Genomic DNA, 22,716 nt, shown 5'->3' with positions numbered 1-22,716 from the left:
GTTTTGATGATTTACCGATTTTATAAAATGAAAGCTTTAAACTCTACACAATGACCGAAGTGGTTGTGTTATTTTCTTGACACCAGTGAAAGCACCCAACGGCTGTTATTCATGGGTTCTGGGTTCTGGGTTTTGCCTTGCACTGAAGTAATTTGTGTTATATCCCAAACCAAAGGACTAAACACAAATTGAGGATGATAGGACACCTAAACAGCTCCTTGTTACAGGAGAAAAATTAGCCTGCAGGCACCTGGGTGGCTCAGTCAGGTTGGGCTCATGTCACGATTTCACAGTTCATGAGTTTGAGCCCTGCTTCAGGTTTTGTGCTGACGGAGCAGAACCTGCTTGGCATTTTCTCTCTGCTCCTCCCCCGCTCACATGTGTGTTCTCTCTCTCAAAATAAATAAATAAACGTTTTTCAAAAAGCAGCCTAAACCACCAAAAGGCATATGATTTATATGCATAGGTGGAATACACTTTGACTTTCATTACTGGTAACTTTGGTCACTGATTTTAAAAATGGTTAAGAGGTAACTAAGTAACATTTAAGAATCTCCGCCAGGGCCAGATTTCAGGTTGAATATTGCCCTCGCTGAGCCCCACAGCTGAATGGCTGGGATCAGAGACATTTGAAACAATTATCCTTTAGTTTGCTCCTCTTTTATTTTATTTTTTTTTTAATGTTTTATTTATTTTTAAGAGAGAGAGAGAGAGAGACAGAGTAAGAGCTGGGCAGGGGCAGAGAGAGAGGGAGAAAGAATCCACAAAGCAGACTCCAGGCTCTGAACTGTCACGCAGGGCTCGAACCCGTGAACCACAAGATCATGACCTGAGCTGAAGTCAGACACCCAACAGACTGAGCCACCCAGGCGCCCCGTCCTTTTTTATTTTAGAAAAGAGTACCTTTCAGTAGCTTTGAGAAGTCTTGTGAGGAGAGGCACATGTGAAGGAAGATTGGTCCTGAGATAATAGTTACTAAAATTTAATGAAGATATGGGGCTTCGTTTTATTGTTGTCTCAAAATCTGTATGCATTTGGATTTTCCTATAGTTAAAATAGTTAATGATAAAAAGAATTTCAACATATTTTAAGATAACTATATTAGAAATGTGAATTAAAGGTACTTTCTTATTCATTTCAAAGAAGGATTTTTATGTGCCTAAAAATTTTAAGAGACTTATAATTTTTTATTATTTAAACAACTAAAGGATCTGAATCCAGATATATATGGGGGGAGTGTGTGCTGAATCATCTATAATTGAATGTATTTTTAGAGAATCATATATTCCAAAATTCTGACTCTTTTCCAAATAAATGTTTAAATTATATTTATTAAAATGCTAGAAAATAATGCTAGAAGAAATATTTTCCATAAAATGAATTACTTATGTATTAGCAACAGATAGTACATAGTCAAATAAAAGTATTTTGGATGCCATTTAAGGTCTAAAAAGCCAAATATAAAAAATTCCTTTATTATTAAAAAAAAGTTTCGGGGCGCCTGGGTGGCGCAGTCGGTTAAGCGTCCGACTTCAGCCAGGTCACGATCTCGCGGTCCGGGAGTTCGAGCCCCGCGTCGGGCTCTGGGCTGATGGCTCAGAGCCTGGAGCCTGTTTCCGATTCTGTGTCTCCCTCTCTCTCTGCCCCTCCCCCGTTCATGCTCTGTCTCTCTCTGTCCCAAAAATAAATAAAAAACGTTGAAAAAAAAAAGTTTCAAGGAAACATATTTGAATAGCCTCACAAAATTGTCAGCACATGACTTTGGGTGCAGTTTATTTGTGGTGTCTTCAGGGAAGAAAAAGGAAATTAATCTAACATGCAACTTCATAGTATATAACTCATATTCAATCAAATTATACATCACAAATAAGAAGGATTCAATCAAATTATAGATACATTCCAAATACAAAGGCCCACATTTAAGCCTATTCTTAAATAAACTACAAATTTATATTACCATCTGGCAATAAACAGAAGCAGAATAATCATTTCCTTTTTGAATAATGAAAAAGTCCACTTCAAAATGCCCCAAAAATATTGGACAGGAAAACACCCTAATATTTTGTTTATAATTTCAGATGGTAGTATATGAAATCTTACAACATAAGCTAGCTGTGATCAAGCTAATATTACTTAAATTCATTTATTAATAAATCCATTTTTGTTACATAAGAAAACTTAATTAGGAAAAATGCAAAAGGAAAAATCCCAGCCTTTGCTTTTCAGAAAACACAGACTGCTGAAACATAGACTCTTTGCTGCTCATTCAGTGCCAGCCAGCCCCCTCCTGATACCCTCTACAGTGGTCCTCTGTCTTTCCATTCTTTTCCTCCACCACTGCTTATGATAAAAATTTCTAGCAACTTTATCTTCTGTGGTTAAGTAAATTGTTGAAATCTGAGTTGCCACCAGCTTGCTGGTAAACATAGAAAAAAGCTGAAGTCTGTGTTTAGGAATGGCCTTTTATCATTTGGTTAATATTTCTTTTCTGCCTGCAGCAATGTTGTTTTGGATTTGCTTGTTTTTAAGCTTCTTTGATTTTTGCTACATATTTTGACATTTGACTAATAGAAAAATTTTTTGCTTCTTTTCTTAGTCATATTATGTCAAGTGATTCATTTCTTCTCTGCCCCCCCCCTTTTTTTTGTAACCTCAGGCATTCTTCATGGTGCCTCTAAATATATCACGCAGCTGTTAAGGAAAAAAAAAAATCCCCACCAGAAACTTAGCATGTGCACTTTTTACAGTGTGATGAAACATATCTATTTAAAAACATTTAATTAATACTTTAAGGTATGTAGAATACATAAAAACATCTCTGAATCTATTGCCTGTCCCAGAAATTAGACCAGGCTACATGAAAGATGTGTCTTGCTACAATGATTTTCTAATGACTTGGATTGTAAGTAGTCACTGTTTCCCCCCACTTCTTTTTCTTTCTTTTTTCTTTTCTTTTCTTTCCTTTCCTTTCCTTTCCTTTCCTTTCCTTTCCGCTCTCATAATTTTCTCCCTCTCCCTTAGTACCTTCCTAGTCATTTATTCAGGTTTCTTTCATTTATTTGTTCAATCAGCATTTGTTGATCACTGCTTATTTGTCATATTCTAGGAAAAACATTGGAGCCATAATATGAATAAGATTCATAGTCACCACATTCAAGTAGCTCACATATATCCTGAGGCACATCCTTGTTCAAAAAGAAGACAGTGATGTTAAAGACCAGAAAAATGGTAGTAATGACATCTTTCTCTGACATAAACATGACTGAAAAAATAAAACTGTAATATATACAACTTTGGAAAGAAAAGGAACCTTCTGAAATACTTCAGATTGAGAGCAAATATTTGGATTTAAGCACAGGGCCTTCTAGAATCCACTCAAGTTGAATGACAAGGGTTTCCAGTGAAATCCTTGCAATAGTCTGCAGCCACATTCTGTATACTGATAATGTCTGGAGCTCACCAAGTAGAGGTGCAGGGAGTTGGGGTGGAAAGAGAATGAGGGAAATTAAAAAATAGAAAGGGAGTGAACCTTTGAATATCTAAAAACTGGGATCTCTATCCAACTTGACAATATTTTTCATGTCTTAGCTTTTATGTTCCCACTTTACACCGCATTCATATTTAAGCTCATTCTTTTCCTTGGGTTTAAGTATAGTCTATAGCTCCTAAATTTATTTTCCTGGCCTAGTATTCTCACTGGTGTTTCATACATATATCCAACTGCCTTGATGTCACCATCAACCATCTTATAAGTGCTGACTCAACTGAGGTCCATTCAGATTTTCAGTTTCAACCTCCAGTGTCTCTAGATCACAATGCTATTTACCTATACATCTGGTGTTCAAGGCAGAATGCTGTTTTTGTTTTCTGTTTCTCAACACTTCGCTGTCCTTCAATATTCACATCTAATCCACTGGATTAGTCCTATGGATATTGATTCTCTTGAAATTTTTGTATATTTTCCCATTGTTCTTCATGTCCACAATCACTATGTGGGTTTTCTGGTTGGATTCTGATGACTTTCCAAACAATTCTCCATACTGCCATCCAAAGAGATCTTTTTTTCAGTCAGAGCTGATAATGTTACTTCGATTTCTTAAACTTTCTGACTTTTGATTCTTCAATGGCTCCCATCATATTAAAATTCAAAATCTTTAATATGCTCTAAAGGATCCTACATGATCTAACTGTTGTTTATCTCTCTATACATGTCTTGAGCCAATCTCTCTTGCTTACTCCTCTTCACAATTGATGTCTTCAAGACCTTTGGAAGGACAGCTTCTTTCCTAACTCTGGAATTTTCACACATGGTCTTCCTTTTGTCTGCAATGTTCTTCTCCCACCATTTGCCTTTACATTGCCTGTTAATGATCTTAATCTATATATTTCTTCACAAAGCACAAAGCCTACCTTGAATCCTCCCATAGTAAATACTGCATGCTTTATCCAGATCTGTTTTTCAGCAGTGAGATAAACTGCTATTGACTATCAAATGATATCAGCTATCAACTGCTCACCATTGCAGATTACACTGGAAATGACCATCCAATGAAGGCTATACCATGTCTAAATGTCTGTCCCTTTGCTTCAACTGAATTACAAATGTTCACCAGTTATTGATTACAGTTGATTACAGTTGATTACCAGTTATTGATTACAGTTATTGATTACCAGTTATGATGGATGAACTTCTCTTTCCTTCCATTCCTGTCTTCCCTACTTATTTACAGGAATATCTCCTTAACATCTTTCCAATGAACTTTTAGAATACATTTTTTTCTCAGAGTCTACTTCCAGGGAATCCAGCCTATGATAGTACCAAGGATGGTACTAGGAAGCAAGTGTAAAGTGAAACATTAGAGCTGGATTTCCCAGTGTCTGAGTGACAATAAAGACACCATCACTGAGGTTAGGAGGGGTGTGGAGAGCCTCTGGCATGCTCTAATTTAAACATTCACTGTTGATGCACTAAGATGGGATACCAGTAGGAGGGAACAATATTGACAACAATATTTCCAGCACATGGGCAGAATGAGCAAATTGGTAGCTATAATGCCTATGGAAATAGGTGGCTCTTAATTAGTTCCATTGATTCACTGAAGAAAGACAATGTCAGGCTCAGTCACTGATTCCCAATTTAATGCAAAACACAAAACTACAGGTCTTCATTGGCTGCATTTAAAGAAACCCTAATCTCATGCAGTAGGGGGAAGTCAGAACAGAGGATCAGATACATGACTTTATCTTAAGAATAACAGAGCTTCTGACAAGGCTGCATTGGTAGTTGAGGTCTTCTGTGCCAAGGTCACAGCCCAAAGTGGAAAAGAGAAAGACCCTAAGATATGGAACAAGGATTTCTAGGTTGAGAACTTTGAATTCTCAAACTCCCTGAACCTGTTGGGCCTGTAAAATTGACCCTATACCCTCTTTATTAGAACTTAATAGCTCTCCTTGCAAGAAGTTTATGCAGAGGCCTCAAGTAAGGCAGGTGCCTTACAAGACAATGCTTACCTCTTCAACGATCTACTCCCTTCTACCATCCTGGCAACCATTTTAAAACCCTACCACTAAAAATCTGTCAAATCCTATCATAGCCTGAAGAGGAACGAGAGTAGTCTGCCAAGGAAAAAGAGGGACTCTTGACTGAAGAAGTTCCTGCTGGCTGATATATACCAGCAGGAGCAAGGAAAAAATGCATGGAACTATATTCTCAGATGCACTGAGGGAAGCAGACATAAATCTGATAAAGAAAAGTTTACTGATATGGAATACTTATCTGTACTATATTTCAAATTCTGGCAAGTACCCCAGGAGGCATTACTAATACATGGCTAAGATGACTCTTGGAAACTTACGAAAATTGATAGTCTGCCTTAATGAAGTACAAATGCCAGAATTGCTGCAACAGGTAAGGGAGGAAGGGTTCCAAAGACTCAGAGATGTAAACATTCTAGAATGCATGTACTAGCTAAGGCTGGAAAACCTACCAGTTTAATATGTTCCATGGGATGGCCTGGGGAAAATTTCATTTACTAAATGAATAAGGAATGCCTAGTGGGAGGAGCACCATCATCATTAAGTTCAGTACAACATGTCCTCTGTAGACAGTGGCTGATGGAGGTGGGGGGAAAGCTAGGACTCATGAAAGTGATGGGGATGATGGGATGATAGAATAGGAATCCAGGTAGCAACTCTTAACTGTTAGAAACAAAACAGGTGCAGTTTTCACAATGAGCAACACAATGACGTTGTAGAAGAGGACAACTCCACCAACGAAGTTGTGGAGAGGGTTAATAAAACACATTATTATTGTAGATAAAAGAGATAGGCAGTCAAGAGGTATATTTCTTAACAATACAATGAAAACTGAGGGAAGAAACATGTGGATGGACTTCTGGGAGAGGGCATAGAGCGTGAAGATTTTGTATTGCATGCTAATGCCACTAGTGAGCATAAACCCCAGAGAGAAACTTAAGTAACAAAGTAGAGAGAATGACTAAGATATAAAGTCAGTCAGTCACTGTCACTGGTCAACCAGTGCTGGGTCAAAGGGATAATGACTGTAGCTTCCATTATGGCAGGGATGGAGGTTATTCATGGGCAATCACTCACCAAGACTGTTCTGGACACTATTCCTGCTGAATGTCTAACTAGCCAACAACAGATACAAATGATGAGCTTCTGATGTGATTCCAGCCTCCTGAAGACCACTCAACCACTTGGTAGAAAGCTGAGTATGCATTGGACTCCTCCCACATGGAAAGATCAGCATGTCAGATCCATATGCTGATTATAAATGTCTTTCCTATGCTTGGCTTTCCTGTATATCTAAAAACATATAGTAAAATGTATTATCTATTGACACAGAATTCCACATGACTATGACTCAAAAGGACCAACTTTATAGCGAATGAACTGTGGCAATGGGCTCATGACCATAGGACATGTATAATACCACCCAGAAATTACTTACCTGCTGAATGGCAGAATGGGTCTCTTCAATATACACCTAATTATATTCATCAGTTGGTTTTCAAAGTTGTTCCGTGTGCCAAGAAAACATCAGGAAAAATAAGTAATCACCATTTCAGCAGGCATCTTTCCAAGAGACCCACCCTGACCGTAAAGCTGCAAAATGAGGATGAATACATTTTGTGCTCAGAAGCTGCAATGGGGTATTCCCTTGCTTCCATAACTGGTTTTTAAAATAATGAACAAGTACAGCAGCCAATGTCTGAGAATAGCATGGTAACCAGGGATCCTCCGGGGATAACAATCTCAGTCACTCCACCAGGAAATCTACCTAGCAAGCAAAACAGTTAAAAATAAGAAAACAAAATCTGGGAGATGTCATGCAGGAGGGTGATGAATATCAGCTACTGCTAAGAGATCACATGCAGCAAAAGGGATTACAATTGATCCGATAACCCTTTCCTTAGAAGTTTCCCAGGAAACTAAGTCAACAGGGATCCTGGAGGAGCTGTTCCCAGATACAGAACACTTCCTAGAAGATGCTACTGGATCTGTATCACTTAGCAGTAGACTATAAAGAATTAAATGGCACTCCACTTCAATACCATATTTAGGGCTAACACAACACCCCCAACTGTTGGAAATATGGGCTGCTAAGAAGCTCTCTGCTATGACCCTCACTATGAATTTCCCTCAGCTGTAGCAGCGAGTGATTTGCTCATGATTACAAACTTTTTCGGTGGGACAACCTTCACCCAATGAGTGTGTAATGTGAAGATGCAAATCGTTGTCCCCTGGCCTCAATTTGGGACAGATTTGAGTGGCAATGACAGCAGCAAGACTTCCCACAGGATCAGCGAAGACATCAGGTGCAACCACATGGCGGCCCACCTTCTCAGTATTACTGAGAAGGATCCTCGCTTCCCATGCTATTCTCAGAACCCCTTACTGCTTCCCTAGGTCTCCTCAAATCTCCTGAGAACATTCAGCAGTAAGACTTCTTTGTGATGCTCCCATTCTCAGATTTTGTTTCCAGTATATCTGATCTAAAATATTTGACCATGTGTCCTTCAGCCTCTCACCACATATTTTAATTTTCTTTCAGAGCAATTAATATCACTAGTAATTATACATTTGTATGACTACTAACATGACGGACAACAGGACCCATAGCTGTTTTGCTGATTGCTGTATCCCTTTACATGTGGCACATAACTCATGCTTATTAAATAGTTCTTGCTTTTTATTGCTACTCAAACCAGATAACAAGATCTGTTTTTTCAACTCCTTTCTTAGTAATACACTCTCCACTCATATGAGTTCTGCAGTCAGCCATATAGAAAAACCTCAAGCATGAAGAAATGCAGTTATTTGCCTTCTCCAGGATGCGAAATTCTTCTGGAGAAAACGGCAGCAACTTGTAGATCCCTGCCACGATCTGTAGCCCCAACTTGTTCCTCAACATAGCTTACCTTTCACATCACCCTAATCCATTGCTTTCCTTTTTCCCCAAACAGCTAATTGAGACTTCTCTCAACTCCTTAAGCACCTCCCCCCTCTCTAATCTGCTGTATGATTACAGAGGACTTAAGCTTCTTTGCACTACCTGCATTTGCAAAATATATACACCTATGCCTCTTTCTATGCCTTCTCTCTTGGTGCCAAATCAACTATGAGTACTTTTTGTCTAAGTTTATTGGGACGGTTTTTACATGTCTCTTTAAGGCCAGCACGTATCCTTGCTCCTGCGCTTCACAGACAACCTTCTTAAAGACTTGTTACATTACTATTTCTGCTTCTTCACCTCCCAGTTGTTTCCCCAGTCAAACTCAGCTTGCTCTGTGGAATCCATCATTCCACTGAAGTTACTCATGCCAACACTGCCAACAATCTCATTGGTAATAAAACCAACAGAATCTTTTCAATCATCAGATTACAAAGCTTTTTTCAAACATGTACGACAGTCGTCCTATCTCCTGAAATGCCTTTCTTGGCTTTCACCACACCTGCTTGTTTTGGTATTCCTCCCATCACTGTTCAAAATGGTTGTCAGGCAACTCTATCAACTCCCTGTCTTCTGGGATGCCTGTGTTGGAATTCTCCTGAGTCCCTGCCTCTCTCATTTCAGTGCTTTACAATGCTCAAAGGAGAACCCCATTCAGTTCTACTCCATCCAGAACTAGCACAAATCTCTATCTGAGGGTCAAACTCTACTCTATCCCCTATTCCCCTCAGTGCCACTCCACGTTTTCAAACCTGAGTACATTATCTTCCTCACTCCTCCTGCACTGTCATATAAATATCCCATTCACTCAAGCAACACAAGTCAGAAACTTGGGAATGAGGTTTAACTATTTCTCACCTTTCCTGCCTCCAGTTCACCAATTACCAGATAGAGCTTTCTCAAACTGCAGCCAATTATGTCACCCCTTACTTAACTGCCCTTCCTGATCTACATTACCCTAAGATAAAGTCCCGTTTTATTTGACAGACTCACTAGGCCTTTCATGAGCTAAAAACTCTATTCTCGTCAAAAATATTTATTTTTGGGGCGCCTGGGTGGCGCAGTCGGTTAAGCGTCCGACTTCAGCCAGGTCACGATCTTGCGGTCCGTGAGTTCGAGCCCCGCGTCGGGCTCTGGGCTGATGGCTCGGAGCCTGGAGCCTGTTTCCGATTCTGTGTCTCCCTCTCTCTGTGACCCTCCCCCGTTCATGCTCTGTCTCTCTCTGTCCCAAAAATAAATAAACGTTGAAAAAAAAATTTAAAAAAAATACTTATTTTATTCTTTTTTTTTAAAGATTTTGTTTTTAAGTAATCTCTAAACCCAACATGAGGCTTGAACTTACAACCCCAAGATCAAGAGTCACATGCTGTACCAACTGAGCCAGCCAAGTATCCCAGAAATATTTTATTTTAATCATCTTTCTCTATCTTGTCCAGAAAGTCAGGATAATTTCAAGAAATCAAGCTGCCTAACTTTGAATTTGTTCTGTATTGTCCACATGACATTTATTATTGCCCCGTGTGAAGAGAACAAATTTTCCCACATCTCATTTTTCTATAATCCATTCATATATGCATGAGAATTAATTGATATCTGACATGTAAAATTCTTCCATGGTGCCTTGCAAGTAGGACCCACTCAACAAATTTTACCTTTTTAAAATATATTTAATATTATTATTACTAACAGTAGTGTTTCATTCTACACATTAAATTTCTTCATACTATATGCTATGCTAATCATATAGTAAATATTAATTAAAGTGATTATTACATGGATAAAAATAAGAGTTTTACTTTAGAAAAGAAACTGATGACACTACCTAATATTTTACTGTTTTAAACTCTGAAATAATTGCAAGAGTAAGCAAGAAGTGATGGGGGCATGAGGAAGAGAGGAAAGTGGGTGATGGACATTGAGGAGGGCACATGCTGGGATGAACACTGGGTGTTGCAGGTAAGCCAATTTGACAATAAATTATGTTAAAAATAAAGAAAAAAAGGAAAAAAGTGCATTTCAATGAGGTTCAATAAGTATAAACCGAGATCATGGTAGAAAATATTCTAATACATACAAGTGAGAAGGGACAGTAATACTATCTTAGGCACTTCTCATGAAAGGGCTTGAGAAATAAGTATTTTCTAAAATATTCAAAAAGAAAATGACAAGGCATGCCTTAGATTTATTATGCCTATGGCAAAGGAGAGAGCAAACTGTGCAAAAATAAAGCTCAACCGAAGGATGACTTTCAAACTCTCTTATTTAAACCTTCTGGAAGAGAATGATAACTCAACAACTTGACTTATCAAAGACTGCAATCCATACAGCAAGGCTTAAGAAAGATCGGAATGAACAAGCTGCTGCACAGATTCTGAAGGTCATTAGAGTTGGACAGAGTCAGAGCCAGCCACACCATATGGTTGCTGAAAAATTCACTCATCGGAAAGAGCCATAAAATTGTAGTATATTTCTAGAGGCACAAAACTCTGACTATTAAGGATAAAAAAATAACCACTCACAGAGAATTGGCCAGAGAGGAAAGTGAATCAAGATCAGAAATCTAAAATGCCCGTGCAGCATTTGTGCTCTGTATAACTACACAGCAGACAGGGCCATGCATCCTAGCAGCCATGGAGATAGAGCAATGCACAGAAAGCCCAGGCTGTTTATGACTTGTCTTTAGACATCACCGACAGAACTTCCCCACAGCTGACACATGCCCATCCAAAGACCTTTTGACCCAGTGTGTCCTGACTCAACTACTGCCATGCATTTCCTTCTATTCCACAAGTTTTTTTTTTTTTAGAGTTTATTTATTTGGAGAGAGAGAGAGAGAGAGAGAGAGACAGAGAGAGAGAGAGAGAGAACGCACATAAGTGGGGGAGGAACAGAGCAGGCTCTGCACGGCTCTACATGGTCAGCACAGAACCTGATGCAGGGCTCGAACTCACGAACTGTGAGATCATAACCTGGGCTGAAATCAAGAGTTGGAGACTTAACAGACTGAGACACCCCGGAATCCCTCCACAAACCTTTTAGAATGAAGCAAGTATAATTTCTTTTTAATAAAATCATAAACTTTAGGTATCAAAACATATTTCTAAATCAAAATACATCTGACTTGGAGCCTCTGGTGAGTAATTTGATCTCTCATATTATAGCTCCCCAAGTCCCAAGGACTGTTTATAATCAAGAACATTTGAAGAGGCCCTCCTGAGTTTTTGGATTTTGTTTTCCATTGGTCAATACACATTGATCATGTGGGAACGGTCTCCTGAGGGTAAGATCTCACCAGGCTCGCTAGAGGGCATTTTGCCCAAATTTGCCCACAATCTGGTCTTCTTAGGAGTGTCTTAAAACTATTACCTTTTGAGGTCTTGCCAACCCTCCAAAGTAGCAAGAATCATGAATTAGTAATTCAGCAAAATGCAACTTTACTTTTGTTTCCTACAGCCCCTTCAAATGTTATTCAATAGAACACCTCTTCCCCATTTTTGGACAAAACTTCAACAGGCCCCTTGATTTTCTGCTCATCTGTATGTAATTGATCATTTTATCACAAACACTGTCTTATTTCAGTTATTAACATGTCCAGAACAAGATTTTAATTAGAACTCTTCACTTGCTTAAACATAAATCTCTAGCCTAGATCAGCTGTAGTCTGGAGCCTACAAAAGGAGCCAGGAGACTGAGAGTTTAAAAACATCCTTATCCTAATATTCAACGTATCTGAAAGCTCTGACAGCATCTTCAAAGAATGGTAAATCTTTGGCACTACAGTGACATTCCTTGGACATTCTGTGTTCATTCAAAAGGAAATTTAAAAACTTATTGAGGATGAATATAACAAAACCAATAATCACAATTACCAATTAGTGGCTATTCCCAGAGATACTCTGACATCATCATCCTTAAGGTTTTGGGTTTTTCCCCCTTTCTTTTCCTCTTCTTTCTCTAATATCTGATATCAAGTGATTATATCTGAGCCTTATTTATGCGCCAAAGTATAAATAATGCAATGAAGAATCACAAAAGAAGAACCTCTTTACCACTAGTGAGCCATTTATTTCTCAATTCACAAAAGAGGAAGGTAAGGACAATTCTGAAACACTTGCCTGGGGGCTCAGAACTGAAGCGTGATACCTGCCTCTTAACAGAAGTGTGGAATTGAAACAAGTATTGGAATGGAAAAGCATATAAAAAATGACTATGCTGTCAGTTACTTGAGACTTCAGATAAAATGTAAAGTTGAAAGCTGGCAAGCAGAAAAGCTCATGTGGAGAAAGAACTCTATCATAGATGAGAGTATTATTTTTGCTGTCTTATACATAAATCATGGCAAGGAAAAGGAAAGAAATATTTCAACTGCCAAATGGATAACTAATCATGGCACTAACCTCCCTCAAACATGAGGAACATTCATCTAGTCCAATTCAAAATTATTTTTCTCATGTTTTATTGGTTTAGGTTGTCATAGAATTTGCCCATATATATATATATATATATATAGAGAGAGAGAGAGAGAGAGAGAGAGTTCATTAATGGCAAGAAGGTAATTCTGTTGATGAGACTGGCAATATGGGAGGAAAGTGTTTCACTGTAAATTTGGAGGACAAATGTTAGTTTCCAATAACAGCTAATATAAGTGAGATAGTGATAGTGTTCTGATCCTCTATAGAAATTGGAGTGCATTTGGAGTATCTTGATTGACACATTTTAAAATGTATTGGTGCGGACAACTTATGAACTCATTAAAGATGTGGAATAAGATGGGGAACAAACATGACAAGAATTCACATTTAAAAAATGAAGTCAAGAGCTGAGAATGTTTTCTCTGGAGAATACAGGGTTCCATTGGACTCATAGGCTGAGGAACTTGACTATCTTCACCTATTTGAAACTACCATATGAAACAGGAGACATGAGACAAATAGGAGATAAATGCTTCTCTATGATCAGAGAAAAATGAGCAAAACATAAAGGAAGATCATGTTTGGGTAAAAGATAAAATGGGTATTTCAGGAGGAAGAGCATTCTCTGCCAGTAGAGTTGTTTTGATATGACATGTTAGTCACCTTTAGGTTAGAATTTCCCTCAGCTCATTGTTTTGGGGACTCATGAATTCTGGTCCATCACCTACTACCATATTGGACTCATGGAACATACTTCATGGGTTAAAGAGGCAAATGTTTCAATATACCTGTTAGCTCTCTACCCCAAGTATTGGTTCTATAGTGCCTCCTATGACTGAGCCTTGGGCCGAAAAGAGAAAGTATTCCAGAATGACAAAATACTTTTGTGTCTTAGACCTTCCAAAATGGATAGCTTCCTCTAATGAGCTCTAAATTCTGCAGAATCCTTTATTTTTTTTGTTCAATTAATCCATATTCTCCTTTTTTGTTTTCAGTTATGAAGCTATTCTTTATATGTTTCATAACTTAAAAATTCATGTGATAAACTGACAGGCCAAAAACAAAAAACACCCACTTTTCCTTTTCAACATCTATACTGTTGTGATTTATGAACCTCTTTTTATTTGGTTTTCTGTCTTACATTTTTTTAAGTCATAGGTGAAAGAATAGGAATCACTTCTTTGAGCTATATTGTATATGACTATCTGAACTACAGTACAAGTCTGTACGAGTCTGTTGTGCATCACACAGTAGAACCAGTAAGATAATTAATGTAGCCGCATAAAAATACCTTATTATTCATGTTATAAACACTTCCGATTTTACCTAAACACAGCCAAGTACAGAGTAGCCATATTACCTTGGTGTTTTGCATAGCAATCATGAAGCATATAAACTGTATGGGTATTTATTTTCAACATTTTTCTTATCATTAAATGGAGGTTAGAGCTAGTTCATCTTTAAATTCAGAATATTATTCTATACATATGGAGCTATAACATTTTTTCCCATATGGTGTCATATTTATTTCCACAAAGGAAATGTGATGACAGAAATTAAAAAAAAAAAAAAGGTTTCCAAAAAAATGTATTAAAACAACAGTAGATTTCCTATTAAGCAAAGAATTCAGTACCTCATTTTTCAGCCAGTTGAAGGAGCGCCGAGAATGTACTGGCGTTGGAAAAGATACTTCTTTCCAGCCAAACTCTTCAGAGAAGTTCAATAAGAATAATTTCCATTCAGGAATTCCATCTTTCATATGCCAGGTGTCAGGACTGTCAAATCTTTGGACTGTTTAGTCTTATCAAACCTAATAAAACAATCATACATAACCACTAGGAAACATTTTGTTGCTCTTTTCCACACAGCATCACTTTTAAGTTTAACTTGGTTTACTAAAAACCAGTTTTGCATTTTTGAACATCTTGTTCAGATTTCTAAAGAAGATTTTTCTTGAAAGTATGTCAATATAAAGAGTTATTCAAATATACACATAAAACAAGAATGATATTCAAATGCTTATATACTGAATGTAAACCAGGAGTCATGAAATTAGAATGGTACTCTTTCTGGGGGAGAAATCAGAGGTAGAAACCTTTTAGCCTTATCTTACTGACAGTTAACAGGGAGTTATATGGTGTTGGTTGGGCGTTGTTTTGTGACAAACATTTGAAATTAGGTAGAGAAAAGCGATGTGCAGATTGTCTCCTTGCGCCATGATTCAGTTTCATGATATGCTGGCTTCCCTGTAGGCGTCAAGTTGAAAATATCCTTCCTTTCCTTATTCCTCATAGCTTATAGTTCTTTTTGTGAAGTTTATTTATTTATTTGAGAGAGAGAGGGGCAGGGGAGGGAGAGAGGGAGAGAGGGAGAGAGAGAGAGAGAGAGAGAGAGAGAGAGATTGAATTCCAAGCAGGCTCCCCACTCCCAGCTTGGAGTCCAATGTGGGGCTTGAACTCATGAAATGTAACATCATAACTTGAGCTGAAATCAACAGTAGGATGTTTAACTCACTAAACCACCAGGTGCCCCTATAGCTTATATTTCTATAGCAGGAATGGGATGGAGAGAATTTCTCAAGTGTTACCCACAATTAATTTGGCCATATTTGTTAGCTTAATAACATGTAAATAATACTTCTTTTAATTTCTCCATCAATATATCAGTAAACAAGAAATCAATTAATTTGAGAGGGGGTTGATGTAGTTGCTCAGTGTTGCTCAAACACAGGATAAAGCATGACAAATAATGCATTTTTTCTTCTCTACGTTAAATTACCCATGATTTAAGACAGAATAATATTAATCACTCCTTTACAGGGCTATCCTGGAATTTTTTTTGGATGATCTGAGCATTTCCTGGATGGCATTTAAGAATACAGTGTGTGTGTGTGTGTGTGTGTGTGTGTGTGTGTACACACACACACACACACACACACACACACACACACACACACAGTGTCGATTGTCCCTGAAGTCCTCAGCAAGTCCAGCCTTTAGTTAAGAGGAAGTCTAAATCATGACTTGTTTTCATATCACTGGGGTTTACTAGATCCTTTCTGACCATAAATTTTAGTTCTAAATTCAAAATTCCTGTCTTAGGTTTAAGACCAAGTCCTTGACCTCTATAGCACTTTTTGGTAGGTGGGTGCATGGTTTATTTGGCTGTGTTTCAGTCCTCCTCCTTTCTCAATACTGGCCTGATACTTCAGTTCCGCCAAGAATGTTTGGTCCTATCTACATTAACCGTGTTTCTTCACAGACCAGAGTCTAGTCCTAATACTTGAAATGTATCAGCAAGAATTGTTGACTTCCACAGTATCTAGTCACTAATCTGTTAGAGCCTCTCTGGTAACAACCAACGCCTTGGAATTACAACTAGTAACTAGTGGAATAGAAATACTTGTGACTCTGTATATTCCCATAGCAGTGTGATGCATTTTAACATCATCTATTCTACGTCCCACTTCCAAAAAAGTTGAAAATTACTAATTTTTGGAATTATTAAGGTAATATGGAAATATAATTTATTATTTTTTTCTGAGTGTGTGTAAAATTCTCAAAGCCAGAGAGCCTTTTCATTTTGTATCCCCTGCAATCAAACTGGGACTTGGCCTAGATGTCTTTGGCCTACCTTGAACAGGCAAATCTAGTTGCTGAATTCTAGTCCTTTCCTGAACTTCATTCTAGCATCTGAGAGCTTCTTTTTAGAGCCTTAGAAGCACTTAAAGAAGAAAAGTTTAAATGAGATTAGCAGTTGCAAAAATTGGTGCCAGAAAAGAGAAAACAATTAATAAGGAAATTGATGGAAAGGGAGAAGAAACAAGGCATGACTCTTACTACCTTCAAAGGTATTATGTACAGGAAATAAATCAAGGTGACTTAGTGATAGCTCAAAGAATCACAGCTGATAAAGAATAGTTTAAAAAACTGATATTTTAGGGAAAACATGTATGACTTGAATTATCTTCTCCAAGTTTACTTAATATCTTAAATTACAGATTTTCTCCACATCTGTTCCCATGGCAGTTGATGTTTCCATGGCTGATGTTGCCTGGTCATACCCATGTCCATCAAATGGAGAATTTTTCTCCCCCATAGTCAAGGAAGCAGAGAAGTGAGGACAACATAATTCAGATTACCTTGATCTTTCTGTAATTTCTGCTTAACGTAAAATTTAGACATTTATAAACTTACAAAAATTGACAAATGTGGCACATCCACTCTTCTCTGTAGCAAATGTCTAAGCAAAAATAAAGCATTATTAATAAACATTATGAAATAAAATATGGAATGAATATTAACCAAATATAAAGGTTAATCTCTATCCTGCTAAACAAGTAAAATTTGAACAAAAAATGTGAATTATCCATGAGAACAAGTCACTGAAGTAATACAGAAGAAAATAATTAGGCAAGAGAAAGCTTTCTGTACTTTTTTAGAGACTGCATTTAGTCCACTTTGATAATGGAAAGTATGTCCTCCCAGCAACCAAATACAATGATCCTGTAGCAGATGCAACATGAATTATTTGGGGGATATACCAAAATCTGATAAATTAATACATAGAAGATCCATAAAATCATTTCTAAGTGATAATTTTTATGATGATGTAAAAAAAATTCTTACACCTTAGAGAGCTCAGCATTATATTTACTTTTCTTGAAGAAATATTCTTGGAACTCAATGATTATTTATTGGATTTTTGTAAGACTATTAAAAGTACAAGCCAGTAATTAGAGCGATTATAAAACTAGAAAAAAAGAATATTTTAGAAAAGGTATGTAAATAACTAATATAGAATGGAAAGCATTCCTCCAGAATACAGCAGAAAGTGGTTAATAGCAGTAAATTTCTTAGCAACATGTTTTCATGGAATCTCAGTTGTACCTATACTTTTAACTTTGCCTAAAATCTCCAACTTTTCACTGAATCATTTTATTTGAAGTTTCCATAGAGATTAAAAAGTGGCTACATCAGAGTGTATGTGTGAAGCAACTTCTAAAATGGGTGTTATTCACATGATTTCTTTTTTCATATTTATTTTACCCATACTTCTACTCTTCTTATTTTTTAGACATATTTTCCCTCAAACTTTGACCTGCATGTCCTGAGGTAGTTCTCCCTATTTCCTGACACTTCCAAACACAAAACTCTCTCACTCATTACATCTCAGGGGGGTCATGGTTTCTTGTCACAAGAAGGTGTGCTATGAAATTCAATCTATTGCCACTCAACATAACATCCTTCTAATCTCTGGTGATGGTCAGAGGTCAAGGTGGCATATAATACTGTCACACACATCACAGTGAAACACAAAGGATGAATATTCATATTTCAGTGCATACAAAGATGACTGCCAGAGTTTGAATACACATGGCCACACAGTTGTTTGTAGTGTATGTGAGATTCATCCAGACTTCCATGTCTTTCAGCTAACATATTTCCAGTAAATTATTTTCCGTGAGTAATTTAAAAATATTTTTATGATTTAAGCATAGAACTTTGAAGGAAATATAAAAAATGTAAGTCATAAGCATTCACAATAGTGACCAGAAATTTCAGCAAGTTGAAAACTATATTTTATTAAAGTTCACAAAAAGATAGCAGTTGAATAACCTTTTCAAAATTAATGTTGAATTATTTTAAAGTGTTTAAAATTATTTTCTTCTTTATTTGTAGATTTCTATGTCCCTTATACAAAATCATGTTTGAAGATTCAGAAACATTCCATAAATATATCCTGTTTATATATATGATATAAATATATATATGGTATGTATATATAAAAATACATATACTTCATTTATATGTTATATAATGATATGTGTGATAAATATGTATAATATACATATATACATGTATAGGTATATATGCATATATACTTTAGAGAATATTTATCTGTGTATTACTCTGTTCTGCTTGGATTTTCATTTCAAAAGTTTTGAATAAGATTTTATGTTTTGAATAAGATTATAAGTAGTTTGTTAGAATCTAACGAAATACTCTTCATTTTCTGTATGTTCAGTTTCCCTAATGATAATTTTCATTTTTAGCTTCTCTTCTATAAACGACCATCCCAGATGGCATTCCATTGTTTCAAAATTGATACCACTCACCTTCTTTTAGGAAAAGATTGTATTTAATAGGAAGTCTGGGCAGTGTTTTTCTGCAAAAAGGGAGAGAGGGTGTAGCTTGAGGAACAATATTAAGCCTTGTATTTGAATTGTTCTTCTATGAATTACTTCCTAAAATCTGATGTAAGCAAATAACTCTTCCAAGTCTTTAAGAACTGCTTTACAACAGGAAGTATCTCAACAATTTGCTGAAAATACGCGCATCTGTTCACTCAGGAAGTAAGCATCTAAAATGATTATTACCTCTTTTCCCTTAAAGAAACCTGTCATAGTTGTGTCATCCAACATGCACCTTTGCCACGGGTATGTTCCGGGGCTGAGAAACACTAACACATTCTTAAAAAGAAATATCTTTTTCCCTCTCTCTCTCTCTCTGTATGTATGTATGTATGTGTGTGTGTATATATATATATATATATACCTCCATACACACACACACACATACACACACTCATTAATAAATTAAATGTAAAGGTCACTAGGAGCAGGAAAAGACCTTTATTTTATTTACTATGGTCATCTGAGTGCCTAGTTTAGGGCCTGACACAGATGCTTGGTAGATATTTACTAGATGAATGAATGAAAGCTGTTTATGGTCTCAGATGCTGACTGGCACTCTCTGAGTAAGTCAAAGGACCCTGTGCTCTCTCCTGGATTATTGCATCCTCCCCATAGTAATAAAGGCCCCAAGGACATTTCAGGATCAGTTACTCTTCCAGGTGATAAGGCTTAAGAATTGCCTAGAAAGGGACAGCCAGTTGGCTTAGCATCTTGACTCTTGGTTTTGGCTCAGGTCATGATCTCACAGTTCTTTAGTTTGAACCTCACATCGGCTCAGAGCTGGTGGTGTGGAACCTGCTTGGGATTCTCTGTCTCCCATTCTTTCTGCCCCTCGCTCTCTGTCTCTGTCTCTCAAAACTAAATAAACACTAATAAAAAAAAAAAAAAGAATTGCCTAGATAGGTATGGGGGAAACACCAAATATGGAGATAAAAGCTATGTAAAAATTAGGAGGGAAACAAAAAACACACAACACTAAGAACTAGGCAAGAGACATTTTATTATGGTCCAGATTATCACTAGCATCTGGTTAAACAGAAAAAGATGGTCCAAGTATCTAGATCTCTTTCAGATTCCATATTCTATCATTATATGACCACTGTGTCCACAACACACACTAAGTTTACTTATATACTTATATTCATACATTGTTCTTGTACTAATAGTAAGCAAGCCTAGATGGGATTTGTTAGGAACTCTCTCAGGTCACTGAGGAATGTAAAAACTGAAGGGTCCTACCATCTTCCTTAGTTCTGATTTTGACATTTCTTTCTCTTGAGTAAGTAATACTTATTTCAAGTTTAGTTTAACAATGTCTTTGTGAATTCTCCATTAGTTCAGTTTCTGCAGGGTATGATTTTTTTTTAAGTCTCTAACTCATTTTTTTAAGTTTAATTTTTAAAAATTTATTTATTTATTTTAAGAGAGAGAGAAAGTGTGTGAGTGGGGGGAGAGACAGAAAAAGAGGAGAGAGAGAATTCCAAGCAGGCTCCACAATATCAGCTCAGAGCCCAAAGCAGGGCTCAAACTCATGAACCTGAGCTAAAATCAAGAGTCAGTTGCTTAGCTGACTGAGCCACCCAGGCGCCCCTTTACTAACTTATTTTTAAGGAACAGATTTTGAAGCTAGAGTAGGAATAAGCATATGAAAAGATGTTCAGAGCACCTGGATGGCTCAGTCAGTTAAGCCTCAGACTCTTACTTTAGCTCAGGTCATGATCCCAGGATTCACAAGTTCCAGCCCCTTACAGAGTGCTCTCCCTCTCTCTGCCGCACCCCAGCACCCCCACCTCTCTCTCTAATAAAAGGAAAAAAATGTTCAAGATCATTAGTCATCAGGGACACACAAATTAAAGCCACAGAAAGACACCATTACACATCTATGAGAATGTCTAACATTCAAACAATTAGCAATACCAAAAATTGGTCAGCATGCTGCTAAACTCTCAGACACTGCTGTCAAGATCACAAAATGCCTCAGCCATTTCCAAACAGGAAAAGAGTTTGACAGTTTCTTTGAAATTCAGCATATACCTCTACGGCCAAGCAATCCCAGTCCTAGATATCTGCCTAAAATAAATAGAGAATGTTAATGAACCAATTTGAAAGTACTAAGAGAAAATAGAAAACTACCATTAGGATGCTATAGTAAAACTTGCCACAGACAAAATCCACAGATGGATACTAAAATGGGTGGGTGAAAGTTTTAGCTGAAAGAGGATATTTGGATATTATGCCCCCACAGAATTTAGTAATTACAATAGGGAAAAAAAAGTAAATTTAGAATGAAAAACTTTAGCAGACACTACCACAGTCAAGGAATTATGGTTAACATTACCAGTCATATATATTGACTCCATGGACCCCCTGATACTATGTACTGAGAAGGACACATCACTTCTGTGATATTCTTTTCATTAATTTATGACTTCAATCTAATCATGAGAAAACAGTGGACAAACCCAAGTTGAAGGACCTTGTACAAAATAGTTGAACAGCACACCTCAAATGTGTCAAGGCCATAAAAGACAAGAAAAGACAGAGGACTCATCGATGAGAGGAGACTACATTGGCATGTCAGTGCAACATGGAATTCTGGATTAGATGTGGAACAGAGAAAGAACAGTGATGAAAGAACTGGTAAAATGTGAATCAGACTTGCACTTGGGTTAATAATATTGTACCAACGTTCATGTCTTAGTTTTTGATAAATGTTTTGTAGTCACATAAAATGTTAATATAAGAGGAAGCTGGGTGAAAGTAAATGGAACCCTATGCACTGCGTCTGCAATTATTTTACAAGTATAAAATTATCTCAATATTAAAAAAATCAAACTTCTTATCATTTATTCAGTGGTAGGTTATCAATGCTATTCATTCCATGCTGCCCATTTGAGAGTCTTTATTATTTAGAACATTTCCTCATTTCCACCCTAGCATTTGGCAGCCTTGGGATCATAGAGAAAACATGAGAATATCCCTAAACACCATGGATATAATTTTTAATAGTTCTTTCACTGGCAGTAAACTCTTGTATCAAACAGACATCAAAAATTCAGTAGCTTAAAAACTATAGTTTATTTCTCTAACCAAAATAGTTAAAGGTGGGACTTCCAGGGTATCAGGCAGGTATGGTCCAAAGGGTGACCCAGAAAGCCAGGTTTCATATGTATATTTTTCCCACCATCCTCTAAGGTGTCTATTTCATGTGTGATATGTCAGTATGTCCAGGTTAGAACTTGTTAGCAGTAAAAAAGAAAAACTCAGGAAGCACTGCCTAGTATTAAGAAATTGTCCTGAGGTGGCACATGTCACTTTCACTCACATAAACTAAGACATCTGGCCACATCTAACCCTAAGGAAGTCTGGGAGCTTTACCAACTACGGATTCTATTGCTGTGGAAGAAGAGAAGCAAGGACTTGGTGGTTGGCCACCAATCTTTAGCATAAGAATAATGAGTGTTTTTAAGAGATTCCCAATTTAACGGCTGCTTTACAAAATTGAAGAACTTCATACATCAGAAAGAATATTTAAGAAATATGGATAGTGTTATAAATATTGATGATAATAAATGACATTTAAATAGTAGGTTGTGCTTCACAAAAGATTTTCCCATTGAACATCACATTTA

At 37.0% G+C, this 22,716-nt stretch overlaps 1 long non-coding RNA gene across 1 annotated transcript in view; it reads right to left on the bottom strand.

The window, feature by feature from the left end:
- The window catches only part of LOC121028673 (uncharacterized), a 132,387-nt gene that overhangs the window by 87,493 nt on the left and 22,178 nt on the right, over positions 1 to 22,716 (bottom strand). Inside the window, exons 6-7 of the long non-coding RNA XR_005789376.1 lie at positions 14,522 to 14,698; positions 6,974 to 7,128 (exon numbers count right to left, since the gene is read on the bottom strand). This is a non-coding gene — a long non-coding RNA (uncharacterized LOC121028673). The remainder of the gene's footprint in view (positions 1 to 6,973; positions 7,129 to 14,521; positions 14,699 to 22,716) is intronic.

The sequence above is a fragment of the Herpailurus yagouaroundi genome, unplaced genomic scaffold (assembly GCF_014898765.1).
Source record: "Herpailurus yagouaroundi ecotype Mexico unplaced genomic scaffold, PumYag 100, whole genome shotgun sequence".
Taxonomy (NCBI): Eukaryota; Metazoa; Chordata; class Mammalia; order Carnivora; family Felidae; genus Herpailurus; species Herpailurus yagouaroundi.
The sequence above is the reverse complement of the archived record's forward strand: the minus strand, read 5'-3'. Positions and strand labels throughout refer to the sequence as shown.